This window comes from Coloeus monedula (assembly GCF_965178545.1).
Source record: "Coloeus monedula genome assembly, chromosome: 2".
Classification (NCBI taxonomy): domain Eukaryota; kingdom Metazoa; phylum Chordata; class Aves; order Passeriformes; family Corvidae; genus Coloeus; species Coloeus monedula.
In genome coordinates, this window is record NC_138782.1 from 42,916,563 (window position 1) to 42,942,972 (window position 26,410).

Here is a 26,410-nt window from a genome sequence, read left to right on the forward strand (position 1 = left end):
CAAAACAGACTTCTACTGGAAATATTCATCTTTGCCCTAAGCATATGCCTCTCTTTATAAAAGCATGCAGTGCTAAGAATCAAACTTTCTTTCACAATTCTTTTAACATCAATAAAAGACTTAAGAAATTTGGAAATCTATAATTTTTCCTTTACTTTGAACATTTCATGAGGATCACCATAAGGCTTAAGACAAACTGGGTGCTTCACAGCTAGACAATGTTAACACCTCTACATAAAGAGATGTAAGTCCTTATCTGTAACTGCAGAATTCTAAAAACCAAATAAATCTCTTTTCCATTTTTTTGTAAGGGTTTTTTTCCCCTCCTTTACTGTTAAGTACTTCTCTTCATTCTCCTCACTGGACCACAGGAAAGGCAAATACACAGCATTAATGAGCACTATTTTATATTTTATAAATAAGGATAACATTTTTAGTATTCATCTGTCAATTTGTGTATAAATCTAGATTATTTTGTGCTTTGGAATCAGTAATTGCCTTGAATGTGGCCTCAAAGCTTACAGCCCCTCCTGAACTCTTTACTGCCAAGATTATTTCCTGATTTCTTGCTCTAGGTAACTGCCTCATCCATACGAAATAAAAGGATTTGGATAGCTTCAGCCATGAGGGGTTACTGGAAACAAATTCTTTGCCTCTCATCAGCAAGGAAGCTCTCAGATAAAAAAACTGTTTTCTTTATCTTGTTTGAGTTAACCTCCACTGACTGACATCAACAGTTTTGTATAACATGTTTTCATCATGTTGGTGCAGCAGATTCAGGGGAAAAGGACAGAAACTTAACTCAACCTAGGGATTATCTGAACTCACATGTAGCATGCTCTTACATCAACTGAGCCACTTTCTAGGTCCCTCCACTGTACTCTTCCTTACACTGCTCTGAACACAATTAATTTATTTCTTCCAAGCTCTATGACGTACCTCTGTTCTCCATACCTAACTCTTCATCTTACCCACACTCACTTCACCAACAAGGTCTTCTCCACATCTAACTATTTTCATACTATTACTTCTAAGACAGTGAAATATTCACAAACTGATCAAGTCACCACCATATTTTCCTGTAAATCTTTTTCCCATTATAGGCACAGCATTTATGTTGCACACCATGCTGGACAGGTCTGTTTGGAGGAAAATACATGGGAGAAGGACCACACAGAGCAGAAGAATGGGACTGTCACACCAACGACTTCACATCCGGACAAGGAATAAATAAGCAAGGCAACACTCATTGGAAAGTGGTAATTGCAGAGAAATGAGAAACTGCTGGCACCACAGCTTCTTAAGGAAGCTCATGTTGGTCTTCTCAGAGAGACAATGGGCAAAACTAAGGCCAGCTTCTGCCTCTCACACCGGCTCAGACCTGGAGAGCACCTTCTGAGACATAGAGGCATGCTTGTGGTTCTCTGCTTGTGGCTTCATGAGGAATGTAGAATGCTTTGCTAACTTCAGCTTTTTTGCATTGAATGTACCCATCAAGCCCTGACAAACACAAATGTTTCTTACGGTTTCCGGGTTTGAATTCAGCTAAGGTTGATTGGGTCTTGGCCACTTCTTTTGGCCTTATGCCACCTAACAGGTTTAGATATGGGAAGATGGCTGATGTAATGTACAGCACAAGAGTTTGAATGCCAGGAGAGCTGATTCTGCACTCTACTGACTCACTGTCTCACTTTGGGCAAGTTTTCAGGATCTCATTTTAGCAGCCTTCAGAGTGAAAATATTACATAGAAATTTTCATTGCTAATATCCCAGCCTTATTTTCTCAAGAACCATTTCTAATGCAAGCAAGCATCCAATAGGCTAATAATGCATAATGAAAAGTAATGTCAAAATGTCAAAACAAAAATTCACAACCTTTGATGTCTGGTAATGCAAATTTGGTTTGATTTTCTAACAAGGTTGCATTTTTCCTGCTGGATGTTTTTGGAGCACTGGTGTTTTTATCAAACTGCTCATTTTAGGACACTTAGTTCCAGGATGCTGCAGACGTTGGTTCATTTTGCACATTAAATTTGTTTAAACAAGCCAAAACAAACAACACAACAACAACGCAACAAAAAAACCCAAACAACAAACAAACAAAAAAACCCCAACCAATCAAAAAAAAAAACCAAAACCTGAAACAAACCCCAACAACAACAAAGAAACCCCCAAACCAGTCCACAGAATAAAAAAGAACCATATAAGCCCTACCTTTTTATCTAGCAATCCATGCTGTCAGTACCACATGCAGATACAACAGAGATGATGAATGCGGAGCAAATGACAAATGTGTGGGGACCACATCATGTAATAACCACCACTGCCTGTGCCAAAGGAGGCAGTGCCAGGAATGCCTAGGGGACACTGCAGAAACATGAGCTTCTCTTCTTGATCATAGACTTTCCACTTACATCCTTGCTAATGTACTACATTAATAAACTTGCAGACACTTTGCAAACATTTATTTGCTTTCTTCGGCTTTTTTTTTTAACAAGCTGAATTAAAACAATTAAATTAAAACCAATCTCAGTCATGTTGTATGCATTGTTTTATACTAGTAAAAACCACCACTAATTGAAGCCTTCTCCAATTCTATCCTTAGACAGCTTGTTATTTGCATTTAACACTGGCTTTGCAAAAATTTTTTTAAAGAAACCAGAAGGAAGATTTCAATATCATCCAAGTCAGTAATTTCAGGTGCATTTCTCTTCAAGAATCTTGTAGCAGATGCCATGTATCCCCAAGAATTAATTTCCTGTTTCTGTCTGTCCAGATGTCAAGGACAACGTCAATCTAAGAGGTAGAAAAATAACTTTAAGGCACCTTTCTTTAGGAAGAAAACACTTCACTTCAAGCCTTAACACATTGACAGCTTTGATAAAAATAGGATTTAATTCAAGACTATCCTTGGCAGATGTCTTGTCTCACACATTAAGTTGTGTACACTTGTAGTAAATATATTTCCATTCAAAAAGCAATTGCTGTGGTGCACTGAAAAGTCTTCACCCCATTTTACATTTAGAAATACAAGATTACAGTGTGCAACACTGGCACAATATTAAGTTAATAAGTCAAGTATACATTTCTGATAAAGAAATTGCAAAACCCACAAACCCATTTTATTAATGAACCCTTAATGCTAAAAAAGTTCTTAAGTATCAGTTAGTTTCTCCAGATTTTACCTCAGAAATATTTCTGTTGAGAGCAGGAAATTTTTCCATGGGTAATTAACACAAGAATAAAACTGAATGAAGTAGAAATATGTCCCCATTTCTTATAATTTTTGTTCTTAGATCAACGACTGGAAGCTGGAGACTCTTGTATTTACAAGGCTGGGTAATGACTTATGACCCTATTTTATTATTGATTATATTTTTAATTTTTCTTGGATTTGCACCCTGAGTAACAGTGAAAAAGAAATGTAACTCAATAGAGTGTACACATTGCAAGTCTTCCTCTCAGAAAAGAAACTGTTGGAATCAACCAAGTCTCCAAAATTCTTGCTTTATTCCTGGCTTTTCTTTTAAAACCCTTGCTCTGCCACAAGGAAGTTTTGGCAAAACATTTCTTTTGAGGAGGGGGGAGGAGGTAGAAAAGTAGAGGGAGGAACCTAAAAATCTCCACCTTTTGGCCATCTCAAGTCTGCCTGGAAGCTCAATATGATGCAATTAATGAACGGCAATCCTCCACCTTCAGTGCTTCCTTCCCTTTCTCGAGACAGATGTGCTGACAGCATGGCACCTTCTTTAAAGGAACTCAGTTTTATGGAAGCTGATCTCTCAGCAAGGCACAAGTGGCTACAAGCTTTTGGCTGCCCCATGTATTTTCAAGCAAAATCACTGTGTTTCCTATCAAATATTCAGAGACCATATCAGAGATGAAAATCATTTCTATCCAGAGACCAGCAAATGCCTCTTTTTTTTTTCCAGATTACTTTTGAATGTCCATGAATGTTAACATATTCTTTGGTTGCCTTGGAAAACATTCTTATATACAAATGTATCTTGTTTGCAAGCTTTTTTCTCATATGGGGCACACATTTTACTCTGTTTAGCTGGAATCCTATTCCTTCTATGCATATCCTGATATGCAGCCCCAAACCAGTTCTCTCCCCCCATGCTTTTACATCTTACAAGACATACAATGCCACCCTCTCCTCACTTATATCCAAACTCAAGAAAGAAAAACAGCTCAAAATTCAGCCTATCTGGGTGCCTACGATTAAACACCTAAATAAGTTACCTGTTAATCAGGGGTGCTAAATACCTACAGTTCCTGCAAAAGTCAAGAACTGTAGAAAACTAGGATATTTCAGCCCCCACAACCTCCATTTCCCACCTGCCCTCAGACACAGAAAGCACATTCTCAGCTTTACTTACCACACTCATGGTGTTACGCTCAATGACACTGGATAAAGCAATTTTAAACAGAAATTAAGTTATTGAATTGGATTCTCATGCCTAAATTTCACCACAGAAGTTTGATTTTTTAGCTTAAACATTACAGTAAAAAAACCCCCAAGAGGATAGAAGAAAACAACTAGATACACAGAATCCCAGATTTCCTTCCAAGAGGAAGCACAGTGCCAGGAAGCATTATGGATATCAACCAGCTGTCATGAAGGACAGAGAAGACACCTGCTCGTACCATGCTTCATGCTTCACAGAAAAAATAAATAAAACAAAATCTTACCCTTGAGTGTCCCAAAAAGTTAGTTTTCCTAACATTGCCAATGTTCTGACTCAAAGAAACATCAGCAGAAAGTAGTGATCCCTAACATATTTAAAGTGTTTGTGGAGATAAGTTTTGTCTCTCTCCCTAAAAAATTAGACTACGCTTCAAGTGCTATTCATGAACTGTGGAAAGAGCCACAGTTTTAAAATATTTTTCAAAAAAGACAAAATTTTCTCTAAATTATCTCAGAGTTAACAAAGCAATATGCACTTCTACAGAAAACAAATTATTTATAAAGGATGCTATGAACTGTTAGAAGTGGAGTTTCAACAGCTTCAACTAATGCGTCATTTGAACAAATACTGAACAGTAACTGAACAGTAACAGTAAGGGATAGGAGGATGTTTTCAATGGATGTATTTGAGATACCTCAGTTGAGAAACTTTGAGACTAAATAACAAAAACTTCTAATTATTTTCACTTCAGTGTTTTGTTATTAGGCTTCCAAGTAGAAATCCTGAAGTGGCTCTATCTTCCCTTCCACTTGCAGCTGAAGAGCTTTGTGCACAGCACCAGAAAAATTCCTGTTGCTGGAAGTCCTCAGCTGAAAGGGGACACTCTCCAAGAAGACAAACCTATGGCAACCTCAGGAAGGGAAAAGCAATTGCCCATTTCATATCTGTTTTGAAATTACTTTCTTCATTCTACATAAATTAACAACGCTAGGAGACTTCCTAGGAAAAGTAAATTATTCTTACAGGGTGCTGGAAAATTTTCATGGAGAACTGGCTGAAGATCTTGTGTGAAAAGGCTGTCAGCAGAAATATGCTATTCTGCAAAGGGATGCTGGCTTAGCAATATGCTTTAAAATAAACTAATCACATTGAATATTTCTTCTGCCTTTTCCCATCAGCTGGTCATAAAGAGAGAAGCAAAAGAAAGAAGTAAACCTATTTGAGAATGTTTTCACCCTAAAGGAGCTTGGGAATAGACAGCTCAAGAGTTTTGCCTGAACAGCTGTGGTGATTTAATAGTATTTCTCTTCGCAAAAGTGTCCAGATTAAAGACCAAAACCCAGTATTTTAATTTTTTTCAGCAGTTCTTAGTTATTTAAGCATCTCACAGGAAGAATGCTAAACTTCAAATATTCAAGGCCTGAAAACAGCAGTGGTAATGACAAAGTAGAGATTCATTTGAGAGTCAATGCAACCTATGAGAGTCATAAGAATTACAATAATTCAAAAATCACCCACAAGTATGTAAAGTCCGTTTTACTTGTGGTGCTTAACAGAGGTTGGCAATTTCTATGTGTTTACACTACCTGCTTCTTCTTATATTTTAAATTACCTTCATTTACATGCAGATAATAAAAATATGCCTTTATTTGACTCTATTTAACCTACCATTGTCAGACCAACAAATCGGTTTTTTACATTTGAGCAATAGTTCAGCAGGAAATCAGCCCAGCAATGACATAAAAGAAAAAATCCTAACTTTTTCTTTAGATCTCCTTTGCTTTGGGATGCTATTTTCAAAGTCCTCAGATCTTTCTCAAATTCCTAATTATGTATTTCTTTTCTTATACCCTCAAACAACTGCTAGACTTGGGGCAATCTAGAGTTCCAGGACCTTGCAGGGAAAACCTGCCCAACAATTTAATTTCTGTCTTACTCGCAGGAAGGGAGTCCCTTTTGGAGAGCAGCAGAAACCACAGTTCAGCCAGAGCAGTTTTAGGTTGCCCCTACAGCAAAAACTCGTAAGCTGCTATTGCAGCCTAATGGGGCTGCTGGTGTGCATTCACACAGTCCTACTGAAATGCCCTCCTCATTAAAAGGGTTATTCAGAAGCCAGCGTCTGCGCTGACTTCGGTTTCTAAATAACTTTAGATTCAATGTCAGGGTCAAAATAGGGCTCCTGAATGGCTTCAGGATGGCAGAGTACCTGGTGATCCCTAGGATTTGTGAATTAGTGCAAGGAAAGGGGAATCAGTAGATGAAGATCTGGTTATTTGGTCAGGTTTCTTTGCAATGCAAGGTCTCCTCCTTTTACGCTAGTGTACTGTAAATTGCCAGGGAATTGCGGCAAAGGATAACAGCATTTTGTCACAGTTGTGATTAAGAGACTGCATCTTTAGTGCCCCTTTAAATTGCCTCTCCTGTTGTCCTAATTCAAATAGAATTTCATTGTTTTCAATGCGTGGGAGGAGGATTCAGGGGGAAACAGTAGCAAATTTTACTTCTGTCCCAGAGAGGTATGCAAACAAACAGCAGAAGTGAACTTCTAGAGAAATTATTTTACTGCCTATTAGTGTCTACCAGTTCTCATAGATCCATCAGGATGCATGAGAATTCCCTTATAAAGTAATTTATGTGCTGTGCTTTACTCTTTTGATCTTTGATATTAGGGATAACAAATTTGCAGGCACCTTCAGATTTCTCAGCACTGCCATGCAGTCTAAGCTGGACTAGTCTGACTGCTGCTTGTTCCTTTAACTCGGTTTTATGTAACACATGATTATCTCAAGAACAGCCTGGAAGCAGGCAGGATTTTTAAAACTGTTTGGAGAACCTGATTAGAAATAAAAGGGGCTCCATTTCTGATCTTACCTTTCTTTATGTCCTGGATTCAGCTGGGATAGAGTTAATTTTGAGATAGGTAAGGACAGACACATCACTCTGTAAACATTTTTTCTTGGTTGCTTAAGCTTGTTTTTGCAGTTATGCAAAATATATCAAAATATGGTGTGGGTGAATGTTGGGTTTTTATGGTTTTCATGAAAAATATGGCATATGCCCTTCCAAAGCTGGGAAAATGATGATAGCATTGCTTTCTCATCCTTTTTGGAGAGACTATAACTCTCTTATCCAGACCACCTTCATGGTATCAGGTATCATGGTATGCTGTACACCTGAGGCCTTGCTGTGCTCCAGTACAGAAAGCTATAGTTCCTTGCTAAATGTCTGTACATGGATTTGAAAATATACTCATTATTTCTATGTGAAAGAGCTCTCTGAAAACCTTATGAGACAACTTCACCCCACCCTCTTCACTTTCCTTCACAGGTATAAAGGTGCTTCTTAAAATGTTGTTAAACTTGTTGTGAAGGAAAGTTCTCCATTTTGTACAGATCACTCAAACAGAAATCTGTCGTAGTTGCATGCAAGTTGCATACAGTCTTTCTTGGGACTTTTGTATCTTCTTCTAAAGGAAAACATGGATGTGTTTTATGATACCATTTTCTTAAGGCATATGATGGTTTCTTCTTTTCTCTGCTATCTTCCTGTCTGCTGTCAGTGGAGCTTCAAATGTTCCATGCTTCCTCCCTGAAAAAGAAAAAAAGAATTAAAAAGAAAAGAGCTGAGCTCCTGCTGCACATCCCAGAGCCCTGTGGGAACAAAGAGCCAGGAGTGATGGGAGGGAGGATGGAAAACCAGTGGGAATAGGCAGGAGACAGGCAAGGCGGTGGGGGAAGGGGCCATGGGGCAGTGGGGGAATGGGAGCAGAAAGGAGCCAGATCTGGTAAGCTAAGGAGAAGCCCGGTAGGAGAAACTTCTTTGTTTGCAGGAGACAACAAAGGGGAAGGGGAAATGATGGAAGAAGCAGAGCTGTTGGGTTAGAAGTTGTTCGTTGTTTCTATCCACACTCTGCCCACACCCACGAAGGGGAAAACGAAAACACACAGGGGGAACTGATTAACATGTGCAAACAAACATGCTTCTTTTGCTCTGCTTGTGACAATTAACTATCTCTTTTTCCATTTTTCTCCCTTTGTTTGGCATTTGGACAAAAACAATTAGATATGAAAATGTGAAGTTGAAAATCTAATATGGCAAGGCTATAGAAGATACTGACTTCCTTGATCTTGACACATTGATCTAAATATATTTTGTTAGCAGCTCAGAAGTACTGGTTTCTCTTAGACAGGGCTGACTGCTGCAAGGAAAACTAACCTGACCGACAGTGATATGATTTTTCTCTAAATCTAAAACTTGATTTTTTTCTGTATCCTGAGAGATTTAGCAGGGAGAAGTTAATGTCACAACTTTTGTATTGTTTGTATACAGAACTGCTTTGTTTTAGGTTAAAAACTCCTAGTGGAAACCATTTATTTGTGGAAAGAAACATCAAATCCCTGTGAGAAATTAATATATATCTTTACTTATCCAGCAGGCCATCTAAAATATCAAAACCAGAGCAATACCAACCTTTTCTAAGTTAACTAATATCAGTTCTTTGCTGTAGGACTGAGTGTTTTCCTCCTAGCAATATTACAGCAGAGTCGTCAGCATTTCAATGTAATCTGCACTACAATGCCCTATGTTAATGCAGACAGATACTTCAAAAACAGAACAACATGTTAATTGTCCCTCCCATATAACTCTTGGGCCTAACAATTAGTACCCACTTTTATTAGCAGTTAAGTGCAGAAATATACCATTTAAAAATCTTACAACCTTTGTTCTGGATTTTAGGTGACTTCCACAAAATGTGTCTTTACTAATTTCTTTTGTAAGCTTTCGTGTCTGTTGTAAACAGCATTTTTATTTCCTGACTTGTTGCCTGGATAGTAAGGCAAAGAAACAGGACACCTTATTTTGCTAAAACTTTTGTTTTCTTTTAAATTTTACTTTAAGAGATTAGTAAAAGCTGGAAAACTTTCTTCATTTGTCATGGATGAATTTTTTTCCCATCTCTTTATCTGCTGTACTTGGAACTCTGAATTTGGTAGTTGGAAATTAAGCTATCCTGGGGATTAAACTCTTCAGTAATAAAATTGGATTAAACTTCAATTTCTTGATCAAATCTGAAAAGAAACATGGCTCAAAAGAGAGCACTATCAAACTCAGGAAGATTTTCCCTGTGAACGTGAATTATCAGAATAGTCATGTTCTTACAAAACAAGCTGACCAATCCTATTTCTGCTCTTTTCTGAATACTCATTGCTGGTTTCACTTTTCACCCATTTATTATTTCAGTTGCACTGTTTTAAGACAGGCTTTGTTCTGTGCAAGACAAACAAAACAAGCAGCGATTCCTGGAAGTAAAAAATTAACTTGTCCTGTCAGTTCCTTTTCCTGCAAGGAAATTGCACTGTCCTTACATACTCATCCCTGTCCTGCTAGTAACCAGGGTGTTCAAGCCTTAAACCCAATCTCTTTTGCATGGTTGTGGTGTGATAAGTACCCTCCAAAGGCTTGCTTACTTAGCAGTGGCCGCTAAACACAGTCTAGTAATACCTGCTGTAGGGCTTTTCCTGCCGCAGCTGTGGGGGTGTTGCTGGCACTTTGACTCCATCCATGCCTAAACGAACCAAGAGTTGGCCAGTCAGTCCTCAGGCACCAGGAAGGCACTTTACGTACCTGGCTAAATTTGCCTTGCAATTTACAGCTGTGAGAGGAAAAACATTTTGCCTGTCCCTTTCATGTTCTAAAGAGCGAGGGAAACAATTTTTACATATATACAAGTTGGGTGTTTTATCTCACACAACTTTCTGGTGCTTACACATTTTCTTCTCCATAATGAATGATTAACTTTTTAATTTTTTTGAAACTCCTAGCTCTCAGTGGATATTTTTAGTTGAAAATAATGACTCATCTATGAGAGTGTTTCTTTTTTCTTCCCCACTGACCATCTTTGATTCTTTAAAATGTTCTCATCCCTCCCATTACAAGAGTTGTGTTCTCTCATACAGCTGAGGGTATTTTCTCTGCTACCATGGTCTGTATATTTCTATGAGCAGCTACTGAGAGAGTGTAAAACAGCCCACTCATATGTGAGATATGAAGATTTCCACAAAATGAAACTCAAAACCATGTTTTACAACATACCAAGAATATGAACGCACTTCTAAATATGCTTATTTTTACTGTTTCCTGGAAAGCTGAATTTATTGATTCATACTCAGTTTTGTTGCGGGCACATACTGGTACATGGAAGGTCCTACACTGGAAAATATTTCCTTCCAATTCAGTTGTGGTACAAAATAAAGAAAAAAAATCACTGTTTTTGCTGTTTTCAGTACTGGAAGTGTATTAGCTCAAATGGAGAAACTCAGGTTTCATTACAGCAGTTTAAGCTTTGAGTTGCAGCAATACCAACCATTCTGAAAAATCACTTTACAGATTTGCTGCAGAAGAAGATGAAAGAGTGGCAAAAATTCTTGTCTTCATGTAAGGCCAGAATGATTGTTAATACCAAAAATTCCAAGTATTTATAGATAGTCTGTACCTGATGTAGCTTTTGGGGAAGTTATAAAAAAGTAATTTCTTGCTTCTATATTTTAGTAATCCCTTTCCAGTTTAGGAGATTTCTTCTTTATCTGCATAATTAGTCCAATCAGTAAGCCTTGATTTAGCTACTTAAAGTTAAAAAACCAAACAAAATTTCACCATTACACTGAAGAATTATGCCATGTAAATTCATAGAATCAGTCAGTCCTGAACAAGAGATGTATCATCATTGTAGTTACATGATCTTATTTGAAAATACTTTAGTACTTTGCTACTTAATTAACTTCACTAAGGGAGAAAAATACAGTATTTGCAGAAGTAAGCATTTTCACAGAATATGTATAATTTGAATTGGAAAAATCAATACAAAAAATAATCCGGTTTTAAGTCAAATCTGAGTCCCAATACTACTGTTTGTTAAACCAGTCTAAGTGTTTGGAGCCAAGCACAACACCTGGCTACCTTTGAGCTGGATTCCACATAAGGATACTGGCTTATTTCTCATGGGGCTCCCTTGGCTGGACTGCACAGCCTATTTTATGTGTGATGCAAGGAGGTGCCCACTCTGGTAAGCGGAGGATTCAAGAGTGGGTGTAGCACAGGAGCATGGGGTCATGTGGGAGCCTGACAGAGGCAGGCTGTACTTTCCTTTCTTTTCTTTTTTGAGTTACAGCCCCTGTGAGTCAAAAGAACTCAGGTTAACTGAGCTGACCCAGAGCACTTGGTGTCATTACAACAATGAAAATAACACCATCGGAGCCAAGAACATCAGTGGTTTAATGAGGGACTTTTTGAGTTTTCAAGTCAAAATTCAGTTTTCCTGTTGCCAGACTGAATCTTGAGATTTCTTTTGTGGGTGAGAACAAAATATTTTACTTTCTTTTTTTTTTGTTTTTCAGGCAGGAAAATGTTTCAAAATTCATGAATTCTCATTTTTCATCAGATCTACTCCTAATCAGACTCCCAAAATTTGTACCTTTAAAGTTCCTAGTACTATATTTTAGGGCAGAAGTATTAATAACAGTATGTGCATGCCTATATACAGCAGTAGAGTTGAAGTCTTTGTGTGTTGCTGCCTTCAGACTTGTACAAAGTCAAACCCAGATCTTCCTTTAAATTAGAAAAAGCTTCCAAACTTGATTCAAGAGACTTAGGGAACCAAACACAATTGTGTGGAATCTATGAGGAGCAACATACCAGCACTGGATGCTTCAGAGCCATGTCCTGAAGAGTCAGAGGTTTACTTCTTGTGGGGCTAAAGCACTGGCACTGGATTTCTGCAAGGTACATAAAATACACCTCTGAAAAGGCTTATTACAAGAAATTAATTTCATAGACCTAATTTAAATATTTACAGCATAGTGCTATGTTTGCAGTACAATTATATTAGATATACTTTTTGTATTGTAATAAATTAATTTTCTGTCTTGTCTGTTTTTTAGAGCATCTCTTCTCTGGTAGGACAACATCAAACCTTCCCGACCTCAACCGAAGAGAAATTATTAGTAAAATGTTTCTTAGAACACCTAAAAAAATTATCTAAAAATGAGCTGTGAAAATTTTATTTGCATATACTTTTGCATTCAAGGAAAGTCAAAATCAGTTTCTTTCAAGGGTACCAAAGTCGGCACAAATGGCAGAAATCCTTGGAAGGTAAATATGTGCCTTGCTCTGTTTGAAGAAATCAGGCTTCAAAACGGCAAAGTTATAGACTTTTGAAAACATGCATCCTGGTTTGCACAGCAGGTTTTTAACATCAGAAGCAAACACCAGGATGTGATGTTCTGAATATTCACTTTCAGTATATTTGAAAGCTCACACCTACTTGTATTTGAATGTGTGATTACTTTCAGTGCTGCATTGTTCTGAAACAGTTACAAAAAGAAAAGGGCATTGGAGACCTTACTGTTTATAATAAATCATGTTTCTGCTTTCAGTCAGGGAATGAAAGAATATAGGCATTTTACTCACAGGAACTACTATTACTCTTGTAGAAATAAACTTTAGATAGAGCTTCCTGCAAAAAAGGCTGTGATCTAGGATGTATGCTGATTTGAATCATTATGTGGAGAAATATACTCACATTTCTGTGACCCCATTATCTTCATTTCTCAATTCATAGAAAACTTTGTATGCTTTGGAAGATCTTTTGCAGTGCTGTCCCTGATGCTTCTTTCTGGCCAAAACTGGAAATGTGTTTTCCTCCTCACTTTCTCTGTGACACTTGTTGATTTATGTTCTCTTGGAAATAAATAATCTGCCCCAGGATAAGAGAAAAACAAAGCTGAGTGACAAAAACCAATTCTGCACCCTCATAGAATAGTGAATGCAGCTAAAGGGGATCAAATATGGTCACAATCAATAACGTGGTCAGAACTGAATGCATCTTTCAAGCTTTGCCTTGAAACTCCTGTTAGATACTGGAACTGTTCACCGCCTTTGAGCCTAGACCGTAGTTTTAGACTGAATTTTGGAATGAATAAGAAAGTTCATTTCTGCCAGTTGACCTGGGGAGTGAGGTTCATGGCTAACTCATCATAAGTGACAGAGGATGGCTGAGATAGGGAGAAGGTGAGACGCTTAAAGTAGGTGCTTAAAAATAGGTGAAAAAAAAAAAAATGCTGTCAAAATTAACTCCTATTTTATGTGTTTCCTGTACCAGAGTAACACAATTAATACCTCCATGCACACTGCTTGTTAAATACACAGTATGAAGAAGCAATTGGAGGAATAATGCAAAAGAAGAAAGTGAAAGAATAGTATTTAAAGGTTTTGTTTCTTCAGAAGAGCCATACATCCCTTAATTCAGTAAGAATGTCCCACAGTCTGAGACTATCATAAGCCATTAATGGGATTTTTTGGTTTTGATATTCAGCAAAGTATTAGCTAAATAAGGGGAGTATTTATTTATTCCTTAATTCTATCTTATTTCTTGAAATAATTGTTCTTTAGTCAAATATCTGTCATTGATATATCAAAAAAATCAGAAATTAATTTAAACAAAATGGGCCTTTACTCTCAGATTTTCCCTTTGACTTTTATTTCTCTTTTTAGTAGCAAATATTCAGCATTTCTTTTTATGGTGTACTATAATAATAAAAGCTTAAAAGTTTTACAACAGTTCTGAACTCATACCTGCAAAGTTGTATTCTGTAAAGATCCTGATATCATTTGCTTGAAAGGCTTATCTGTAGATATTAAATATCATGAGATATTAAAGCCCATTTTCAAAGCCTAGAAGATCAAGAAAAAATAAACTTTTTTAATGGTTCATACTTGAGAATACAGCATTTCTAACCTGCAAGGTAATAAAAACATGAAATGTAGATACAAAAACTATTTTAAATGTATTACTTTATGCTTGGTGCCAATTTCTTTGAACTCATTTTATTTCAATAAAAGTAATGCAGAACAGGGAGAGGTTGAAAACAGATGTGAACTCCTGCCCCTCAAGTCTTCTGGGCAGATTTCCCACTGATCTACCAGAAGTGCACTTTTTCAAATAATTGTTAAAATAAAAATTTTGGTTAGAGCTAGCTCTCATGAGAACAAGTGCCAGGGGATGTTCAGCCTACGGTCCTTGTCTGCCCACAAACTGGCACTTGGGATTACCAGATTTCTGCTGCCTCAGTCCTGAACTCAGCTTTATGCCAATCATACCAAACTACAAGGTGGCTTCAAAGGTTTCCATGTGTAAACTCGCTGCCTCTCGTGCTCATCTGTCCTCTAAAAGCTTTCAATGAAAAGTTAATTTTACTTAAGACACCCACTTCTCTCACCCCAGTACCAATACTCCTTAGAAAAGTGCTTTAGTCATTATTTTGCCTGGCAAGGTCTTCATTAAAAAAAAAAAAGAAAACACAAAGCAGAAAAGAAAGCTGTGATCATTTGCTTACTAACTGTAACACATTCAGCAGCTGCAAACTCATTGTTTTGCTCCAGCCTCCTGCTCCAAGTAGCAGCAAATAGAATATCATGCTTGGAGGAAAGAACTAAAGCTCATCAATCCATGAATATATGGCAGATATTGTCACTGCTGCTGAATCACTGTCCCTTAAGCAATACAGCAGGCCTGGTATCTAACTGTGGAGCTACACTGAAAATGTGCACCTCTGCATACTGGGGCTCTTCTGGTTCTCTCGCAGCACTACAAACAATCTCCTGTTTTCCTGGAGGACTGAGAGTCTTTTATCATAAAAGCAAGTGCTTTATCAGAGCTCAAGTATGGAAACAGGTTTTGTTTCACGGGAATGAACACATGGGTCAGGGTAAATTTTAAATAGTTTAGCTTTCTATCTAAAATGAAGCCTCACTGTGACTTTGTCCTTGAGATCATTAAAACACAAGAGACCATCAAAACACTGAGGCTGCTCTCTCTTAAGGAGCCAGTGGTATTCCTAAGTGCTTCAGTGAAGCTTAAGCAAGAAGTTTTCAAGGAGGTCCCTCAGCTTCCTGAACAAGATTGGGGTTCTACAAGGAGAGGACTTTCTTTAACAACAACACATACAAGCCACCACTCTGATCCTCCAGTTCACGTTCCTAGAACAAGATTCATTACATTTCTATTTTAATGCTCTGGAAGTTGGAAAAGGACTTTGAAATGGGAAAACAGTGATCTGGTCTTAGTGCAATCGGGATTTTCTTTGTGTTGATCTGGTTCTCTGTCCCTAAGGCCTTTTGGTCCAACAGAAATATATTTATTCATGTAACACTGAGCATGAAACAAATTTATAACCTTGCATTACCAAAAGTTGATGTTATACACAGGGAAATAAATCTGAAGTTGAATCAGCTTTTTAGTCACTTTAGTTTTTTGAGCACATGGTTAACGTGGGAGCATTAGTGTCAGTTATTTTAATGATTTTTAATATTTGGGAGTTTTTTTTCCCACTATTTTGGTAGTCAATAATTGTGAATAACACCCTGCCATCATTTTTGCAAATGGAGAAACAAAAAGAAATATTTGTAAATCAAAAGCTAGTATAACAATGTCTTTTTAAATTTTACATAAATCTGTTAAATAGTGGAGCTACTTGCCCTTTTAAATAAAACTCAGAAGACCTGAATATATCTTAATACAACATTAAAGATTTTTATACATAATGACAGTAGTTGACCTCCATAATCATAAGTTGTCAAATAAGTTGATAATGCCATAGTAAGAAAGCAAATAAAAAAGGTGCCTTTCATGTTGGAAATATTTCTTACTCCTTTTACAGGTTTTGTATTGTAAGTAAAAAAAAATAAATTAGACTCTGTGTCTATTATGAACTGAGCTTACTCAAAGGAATTTCCCTGTTTAAATCAATAAGGAGATAAACATTGTCTGCATAATACTATGTAGCACTGGACATTTGATGACCTTCTGAAATTCCTATTCACTCAATTCATTTGATGAAGTATTGCACTGGACTCAGAAATGCTCTGACAAAAAAAAGATTGAATATAAAAAAATCTTTGGCTTAATTACAGGGTTTTTTTACTATATTGGAATAGCTGTAGAGAGATATAATGTTCTTCATAAAAAAAAATTTTATTATATATTTGAAAATAGGTAATTTTTAACTTCCCCTACTCTGATGACTGGTCCAGCAAGCAAACATGACTTTTCATTAATACTGTCTGCTTTTCATTATTTTAATATGTAACTGTATCCCTCATATATGAAATGTATATCTACATGTAATTTAAAATGAATAAATTGTCATTAATGATTTTGAGTAGCAAGTTTTTTATTTCAACAATCTTTAATTTTTATATGTGTATGATGGAAAATTCATTGAGGTCTTTATTTTGGTTTTCTGCATGAATTCAGCAGCTTGAATTATTTGCCTGCCCCTTGAAGGAAGCAAGTCTAGCAAAAAAGCAAAAAAGTTATTTTATTTGTAATGAGAATTATTTGTTCTCTAAAATTCCTGAGTGACTTCAGGACCAACTGTAAGCTAAGGCTCTGGCGCTGAGCTTCAGAAGATTTCAGGAATCATTCTTAATGCAGGGTCCAATTTCAATTTATGAAATACTGGTGTGGGTGACTCATTATAAAACACTTTCAGCATTCTGTGTTCCACTAGAGTGAGACTAAAGCAATGGGTAGGACTGTACAGAAACAGGAGCAGGGCCATATGCTCGGTGGGCTGCTTGGCTGCACAAGGAAAGAAACTGATACAGCACTGTGGGGGATGTTTTTTTCTGTCCCATATGGAACACTAGTTACAAGTTACAGTGAATTAAACTCCTGAATCAGCAAACTAAATCAGAACAGCGTAGCCTGATGACATCTTTGGAAACAATCTGCGAAACAATCTGGTATATGTAAAATAATGTTTAAGAACAGATGTGGCATTCTTTGGCACTGACCCCCCAATATGCCTGTTCCTATGTGGAGTCTTTGGGACTTCAGTGACTTGCTTGTGCAGGGCTTCTTGCAGACCCTGGTAGAAATAATTCCTTGCTACGAAGAACAACAGAAAGGGAAAGTGCAGCTTAACTTTCATCTGGAACTTCTGTCCTCAGGACTTTTGACGCTGTATTTGTTAAGTGGCACATCATATCCGCTTGTAGCACCGACAGATTTAAACACATACAGCACTAGTTCTCTGGGTATATGTGAATCTGCTCACATGCACCGTGTCTTTGCTTTACTGGGATTTAAGGAGCAAATGTTCCCATACCTGCTTAACTAGAATATTTGTCCTTTTGAATCAAAGTAAAATTATTTTGGTTGCAGTAACAGAGCATGCCCAAAGTTACTAGAAACTCCTCTGCTTTTTCATAATTTAGTCCTTTACGCATCTGGGGGAAAAAAAAAAAAAAAAAAAAAAAAAAAAAAAAAAAAAGCTAAGGTGGAGAAGACCAGGGCTCCTGGGAAATACGGAGTTAACATAACCCGGTTTTGTTGCCGGGAGTAGGAAATAGCTCACTCCTGCAGTCAATTTGCCTAATTGATGAGAAGCCTGATTGCAGGCGAAGGGGTGGATACCCCGGGGGCGAAATGCATGCACAGAGGCGGGGAGCTTGTGCGGCGGCTTCACAGAAACGGGGGCTCCTGCGCTGAGAAATCATTTTCCACGACCCATTTTCCCATGTCCAGCATGCCCCCGAGCACAAACCCTTGTTGCAGACCTGCAGAGAGGGGCCCAGCCAGGGAAGCCGGGGTGTTACCGCCGCGGGGCGGCTGCGGGCCCAGCGAACCCGGAGGCCATCCCGGCTGGGAGGCCGCTCAGCCCCCTGCGGCGAGGCTCTCCAGCGGGAGAAGGCTTGTTTCGCCCACCCAAACGCTCCCCACCCGCAAACAGCACGGAGTTCGCTTCTCTAGTGTTTCCTGCTCCATCGCTCCTCCGAGGGGAAACCAGACATGCCCGAGTGACAGCAGTCCCAAGGCTTGGCCCCCGCAGCAGCTGTGTGGTTCCCTAAGCCTCTCGCTCGGGATGCTGCCCTGGCACTTCACAGTACAGTAACCCAGCCCTCGTCTGGGCTTTTGCATCTCGGCTTCATTACTATTACCATGATAAAGACCAGCTTTTTTTTTTTCGACTTCCCTTTTCAAGTCTCTACTTGCTCTTGACTTTTCTGAATTTCTCTTTGAAACCTTGACACTTTGGTTGTTCTCCCAGACAGATCTAATTACAAGAGTTCAAAAACCCTTGGGTTTTTTGTTGGGCTGGGAGGTGAGGGAGTGAGGAGAAAGCATGGATAACAGAGAGATGCTGTGAAGATTTGCTGGGACAACTCATCTCCTCCCAAGGCTCTTCAGGCCTTCTCTGCAATTCTGAGGGACCAGAAAGCTGCAGCTGTGAGACATAATCAAAGATCCAGGTTTAGCATAAAACAGAAATACCAAAATGTGAGCCTAACAGGATAAACAGGAATTGGAGGCTGCCAATTGCTTCAGTGTGCAATACTCTGACTTCTTCCAATGAGACCTCACCATTCCTACTTCGAGAAAAAAACTTGATAACAGTTTAAATTTTAAAAAGAAGAAAAACCCATGTGGAGGCTCATTCAAAGCATCACACTGTGAAAGAGCATCGGAGCTTACAGTCTGCTACAGCCCTCATTCCATGCTGATGTGAATGAAAATGCCTTTTAATTTTTTCCCCCCTATCTCCAGGATTCACTGGAATTCCTGGACAGTTCCCAAACCAACCTACTCCCCTTAACTCGCAGGATTTTCTGATCCCCATGTTGCTAGGGCTGCAAGGTACCAAACGAATAATAAAGGTATTTCTGGGGCCCTTTATGAAAAGTTATCACTCTGATGCAGACATGACAGAACTATTTTCCTGAGAGCAGCACGATTTCAGTCATGGCTCACCTGGGGGTGGTTTACAGAGATTCTCCTTTATGTCAGTACCAAAAAAAGGCAGTCAGCTAGTGAGGACAACATAGCCATCATCAAAACTCAGTGTGAAAAGGAGAACTATGTGTTAGATTTTTACCCTACTGGCATTCATAAATCACCTGGAACAAAGACATATGGGGAAAACTGAGCCTAGCCTCAACAGAGTAATTATTTCTGGTATCTCCAATTCAATATTTAGTTCTGTCACTAGAGGTGCTAATACATTATCAGGAAGTCAGGCTGTATATCTGTCTGGAAGATGGACCTTGTTTCTTTTTCTCCTATTACTTCCCAACCCCTTTTCTTTTCCAGGCCACAGTCCTTGCACATCCATAGACTTAATCAGTGAGGCTCCTGATTTAGTATTCTGAGGACCACTATTAGAACCGCTAGACACAGCTTTAATCCTTTTGACAAACTCTATTTATATTCCTCCTGTATTAATCTTAGAGTCCATAATACATCATGCAGTGACAGAGTAGTGGATAATTTTATTAAACCTGTGGATGATACCAGGTGGGAAGAGACTACCAGGAAGCTGGGTTTAGAATACAAAGTGATCTGGACAAATTGAAAGCATGGTCTGAAGCAGCAGCAGCAGCAGGCTATCCAGCACAGACAAATGCAAGACAGTGCACACAGGCAAGAATAATGCACTACATGAAGCCAGGCTGCCAAGCAGCTGCTCAGGGCGTGAGGTGAAAGCTGAGTAACTACAGAGGATTGCAAGCTTAGCAAACCCAAACACTGCAAGAGGAACTAGAAGCATAAGCCCAAGCTGGAAATCACAAAACATAATAATTCAGTCATTATGCTGCATTACATCTTCGAGGCAGCGCCACATCCAGATGTGTGTGAGCTGCTTCTAGAGGGACACAGAACAGCTGAAGAGAACAATGACAGGCAAGAGAAGTTTAGAAAATGCAAGTAATTAAAATGGTGATAGCTTAAAAAAAAAAAACCTGAAGAAATTACAATCTGCAAACCTGTGTAAAGGAATTGATACGTTTTTTTCCTATTTATTTAGTTACTGGGGAAAAAATAATTAAAAAATAATTTAAAGAAAGAGGAATGGCTTTAGTTGCAGGAAGAAGGTTAAGGTTCCAGGTTGAGAAATACACATTTTAAAGGTAAGGAAAAGGGACCAAGTCTGACAGGGAGAGCAGGTGCCTGAGAAAAAGTTATATAAATATCTATTAACAATGAGTGGGTATTATTTGATGCTGCAATGGGAAGACGAGTGGTTTAGATTATTTTTTCTTTAAAAGAAAAGAATCTTCCAGTTCTACAGTTCCAATAACCTAACAAGCCTAAAACTTTTGAAGTTAACAGAATTTTCCAAGATCCAAGTCCTTAAAAAAATGTATAGGTTTTGACAAGAGTCTCATAAAAATAAACCAAAAAATTTATGAGCTATACTATTGGTTCACCTGTATTTTACCATCCTCTACACAAAGCTGTTATCTGTTCATATTTTATTGTAATATGATACTGGGAAAAATTTTTTGTCGTATGCTTAACTAAGTAAAGAGTGCAACAAGCCATAAACACTCGACAGACGTTTTAAAGGCCATTGGTGTAATGAGATTATACCATGAAGTCTGTCTACAGTACCTGATCTTAAAAAATTAAATCAACACTTCTAAACTAGGAATGATTTCAGCTGAAGAGAACTATCTATCCACGTGATCCCTAGTATGCTTTTCTGGTAATTCTTATGCCCAAAGACAGAAAAAAGTCCATCAAGGAATGACAGACAGACTTATTATACTAGAGTATATACTAGATTACTAGAAACAGATTATTTAAAAATAAATTAAATGATATCTTAAACTAATTTACGTACATGTTTTTCTTTACCTATGATATATCAAATTACGTAGTTCAACTACAGTTTATCACCATGAATCTAAGCATTCTTTTTCATTTTTTGCTTAAAAGTATGGTATGATGCCACATGTGAATAATTACTCCATGCCCCAAAAATTTTTTTACATTATACAAATCACCTGTATGTAACACAATTCAGACTTTGGTGTCCCCTTTTTCCTTTTTTTGAAGCTTTTAAAACACACTGGCACACAGGACCACAGTCAACTCCTGTATAAAGCTAAATTTCCACCTGAATTTGGTGGATTTATGGTAATATCCAAGGTTACGTTTTCTTTCTTTTTCTTTTTTTCTTTTTTCTTTTTCCTGTCAAGCGTTGAACATACTCAAGGCTACTGCAGTTACAAAGCACAATGAAGTTTTATGTCACTGATATTACATCTTTGGACTTTACTGGGAGATCACTCTGCATTTTACATCAGGACAGTAGATAATTCTGTTGATTTTTTCCCACCCTGTTCAGTCTGAATGATTTTTTGTATCCCCAGTAAATTCCCAAATTAATTTTCTGAGGCTTGAGCAATACTTGCTGAACTTGTTCCAGATTTCACTGTATCATCCTTTCATCACCCCACAGAAATTCTCTACCTGGTAGAGAACTCATTCAGTTCTGAATTATTAGAGTTTTATCTTTGGATCTGACCCTAACATAGATTAAAAATATCAAAATACTTACTCTTAACTTACAGTCTTGTAAATTAAATGCATATACATGTTCCTACATGGATGACAACAGCAGTTTGCATTTCTCCCTGAACACACTTCAACATGCATAGACAGGAGTAGGGACATACTAGCTCAAAGTGAACTTTTGGCCTCTTGGGGGCACAGGAAATTTGGTTCCTGAGGCAACTGCAATTCTTCCACAGGATCCCTCCAACTCGGCTTTCAGCTGCAGTAGTACAAATCAAAAGCAACCTCCTGGTGCTAGCATGGATATTGACCAAAAGTTAACACTATATACATATATTAAAAAAATTCAGCCTGTGTGTCCTGGAGGTGTGTCCTGGTTGCTATGGGAACGGTAATGATCAATTTCCTGGCTAGTATGGGATCCAAGTACCTAGCTTTAATGCTGTTTTTCACACTTGCAAAAGATAGAGATTTTAGATGTAGTTCAGGCATTCCCAAATGGACTAAGCTCTTTTCCCTGACATTTTGCTAGGATGTTTAACTTAACAAAACAGAGCAAAACAAAACAAAAAAAGATCAAACCAACCCCAAACAACGACCAAAAAAAGGGAAAAAATGGTTAATAAAATAATAGTCACATTGTGATGAAACCCTTACAGTATTACCATCAACATTTCCAGCAACCCCCTGCCAGTATCCATTCAGACTGGTGGCTCAATGTACCTGAGACAGCTAATTAAAAAAGGAAGTGGTCAAAGTCATGCCCTTTTTTTTGGTAAACTTCAAAGGTGATCCCTCTCCTTCCTCCTCTTTACATTTTACTGTCTGGCTTTCTGCCCATCCTGCAGCTGTTGGCTGAGCCTGTCTTTCATGGCGTCAAACCTGCCTCCTCACGGTCCATAAAGTTACAGCAGAGATCGTGATACGCAGGTGTGGAAAAGCCAGAAGTGCAAGATGGGCCCGTTAATGATTTTTCTGGCACCCCATGCTGAGCTGCTGAAAAAAAGAGAGCAGCTCGCAGAAGGCAAGGGACTCTTTGTTTGCAGAGGTATTTGAGATTGTATTACTTCTCCCACAGCAAAGGTGTTGGGTTTTCACTTTAAGGGCTGTTTACAGAAATGATTCACCTTTTATACAGCTTTTAAAAAATGCTTTGAGGCTTTAATTGGACACAGGATTTACATCACACCAGTACGAAAACTCTTACTTTTCATTTAACCCCCCATCAAATCTTTCAATGATCTTGCTCAGTGATAAGCAGCCACCTCCCATTGTGTGGACTTCACAGAGGAAAACAGAAATCAATCTTTAGGGATTCATTTATGTCATAAACTTTCATTTGGAAATTTCTGCACCTATTTACATTTGGACAATGAAGGCAGAGGGGACCAACTGCTGGGGGACAAAAAGAACAAAACAGGAAAAACTACAATGATTTGTTATTGTTCTTGAAATAACTGAACAATTTAATAAACTATATCTAAAAGTCTTATCTTATAAAAGTCATGTAAAAGTCTGCTGTATTTTAAACAGTCCTCGAGCTGTGAACTGGGCCTAAAGAACAACTTTTAGCAATTCCAGCTCAAGATTTTTAGAAATGGGTGCCTGAAACTAATAGTCTACACGAACCATTTTCCAGAGCACACAAGCGACACCACTCAGAATCAATGGGACTTGAATTTTCAGATCGTCCAAATACCAAAGCATGGCCTGAGTTTCACAAAATATTTAGTGCCCAACTTCAACCGGTGTCCCTATCCCCCTCTAGGAGAGAGAGCCTGAACAGCTGCTTGTGGGCTTTAAATCTGTCCCTGAGCCCCTAATTAGGTGTGGGATGCTAGCACTTCTGTGACCTCTAGGTCCTAGATTCCCTAGCACCCCAAACTTTAGGCATCTGTATTTTAACCTTTTACATCAATGTTTTAAAGCTGGACAGTATTTTGGTGCTAACAAAGAGTGAGCAAATAAGGACTGAAAGAAGTAGCAAGTGAGGAACATATTGCAAGGGGATGGGAGGTTTAAGAGGAGTTAGTGAGTCAGAAAAGTGGCAGCTGCAGTCATCTCTGCTGTGATCTTACATAGCAAAAGTTTAGCAAGGGTTTTTCTACACAAAGCTACTGGATATTGCCCAAATCTCAAAGGTGCAAGTTCAGTTCTGCAGCTGCTTATCCATCTAGATCTATGCCATGGTTTAACCCCAGCCAGCAGCCAAACCCCACACAGCTGCCCACTCACTCCCCCACCAGTGGGATCAGGGAGAGAATCAGAAGGGTAAAAGATAGAAAACTCATGGGTTGAGACAAAGACAGTTTAATAGGGAAAGGAAAGGCCACACAAACAAGTGAAGCAAAACAAAGAATTAATTCACTTCCCATAGGCAGGCAGGTGTTCAGCCATCTCCAGGACAGCAGGGCCCTATCACATGCAATGGCGACTTGGGAAAGACAAATGCTATCACTCCAAACATCCTCCCCATGTCCTTCTTCCCCTACTTTATATACTGAGCATGATGTCATGTGGTCTGGAATGTCCCTGTGGTCAGTTGGGGTCACCTGTCCTGGCTGTGTCTCCTTCCAGCCTCCCACTCACCCCCAACTTCCCCACCAGTGTGGCCATATGAAAAGCAGGAAAGGCCTTGGCTCTGTGCAAGCCCTGCTCAGCAATGACAAAAACATCTTGATATTCTCAACCCTGCGTTCAGCACAAATTCAAAACACAGCCCCATACCAGCCACTGTGAAGAAACTTAACTCTACCCCAGACAAAACCAGCAAACTCTATATGATATGTGGCCCTTCTGGTTAGCAATGGTAGATTAATTTCAAGCTCCTGGCCTGCTCACATATTTTTTCCTAATACTTTTATTTCCATGAACAATCATTTCTGATGCAGCAATTCCTAGGAACTCAAAGCAGGACTAGGTGCGATCACAAATCTGAAGTCAAGCAGTGCCAACCATAAATGAGCTGGATCCAGGTGCACGATGCTTCTGTGACTGCTTCAGCAGCTGGTTGTGCTACTCATCAGCTTATGAAGTTCTGAGATAGCTGAACATCTCTTCAAGAAAGACCAGTGGGAACCAGAATGCACCTTATTGTCTGCAACAGTGGAAAATGGAGTGTGGTTTTCTCCACGCCTGAAGTTGCAACTTGCTCAGAGCTGGCATGGCATGGCTTTGCTGACAAACAAATTAATCAAGCTCCTTCTAAAGCCATTGGGGAATGATATGCATGTATTTCATGCTGCTCCTAAATCCAGTTCTGTTAACAGAATTCTAAGGGAACTTGATACACATAAGATGCTGTCTCTGCTATTTTCCAGTTATTGCCGTGGAAACTGTGCCAGTATCTTCAGCATGGAAATATAACACAAACTGCCCAACCCAGGACTCGACAAAGATGGTCTGTAACCTAAAAGAGCAACCAAAGCTCAAAAATATATCTCAGGGACAGAACTGTCAGAGTATTGACACAGAGCAAAGAAATAGGGAAAGAGATATAGAGAAGGTAACCACTCTCTATATTTTTACTAGAAACTTATTTCCCAGCTGTCAGAAGGAAGAGTAAGGTGAGCTCATGAATAACTGCTTTTGCAGGTTCCCTTGAACGCCAGACTAATCTTTAGCTATCCATCCTGCAGCAGTCTGTAATAACCTCCCCACTGTGTCAGCAGATAGATTTTAACAGCAACACACAAGAAGCAAAATCTTTTTTTAAACCAAGCAAGTCTCGTTAGCCTTTGTGCTGCATCCACAAGTCACCTCATTATATGAACTGGTCTTTCTCCTTACATTTGTGATGCTACAAAATGTCTTCCCAACCATATGTGCCATAGTTCACAACATCTCTGCCATCAGCTTTTCAGGAAGGAAGCTCTGACCTTGAAGCTCTGGAGGGTCATGACCCAGTGCTCCCACAAGAAAATAAATTTTTAAAAAAGCATGTTAGAAACGGAAAAGCTGAGGGAGCTTGGGCATGGTGGGGAGGGGAAGATGTTGCAGAGTACTGTGGTAAATTATCTGCTGTGCCACAGGACTCTTCTTTAGCCATGTGCATGCTATACAGTCTTTTTGCACCACAATTCTTTTCTCTGGTGATGATGGCAGTACAATAATAATAACTCTGTAGAAATAGCTACCAAGTGCAGTTCTGGTAAGACCACTGGAAAAAGCTGCTGAAAAACACAGCCCTAATTTCATACACTCAGCTTAGTAATTATAGAGCAAAATTCAGCTGAAAGGAGCCAGCAAGGGCTGGGATTTTCACACTTACCATAGGAAATATTTGCTGGGTTTCGTTTTGGGGCTTTGTGTGTTTATGAGAACAAGGCGGCAGTTGGCAGAGTGCTGATCCCAGAAGTCTAGCTGAGTGCTGTGAGCAGAAGAAAGAAAACAAAGTCAGAAGGATGCATTTCTAAATGCCCCTTGATGTGCCATCCTAAAATTCATCTTCCCCTGGAATAAAGTAACTAACATAAAATGCAGGAATGTTTTAGAGATTATATTTTCCTTATTGAAGCCAATCTCCATTTCTTTGAAAGAAAAAAGACTTCTGAAGAGGACAACATTATGTTTTATCCATAGTTCACTCTCTTCTCATCCTATGTATTTCCATCAGGCTGTATTCTTCACTAACAATAGA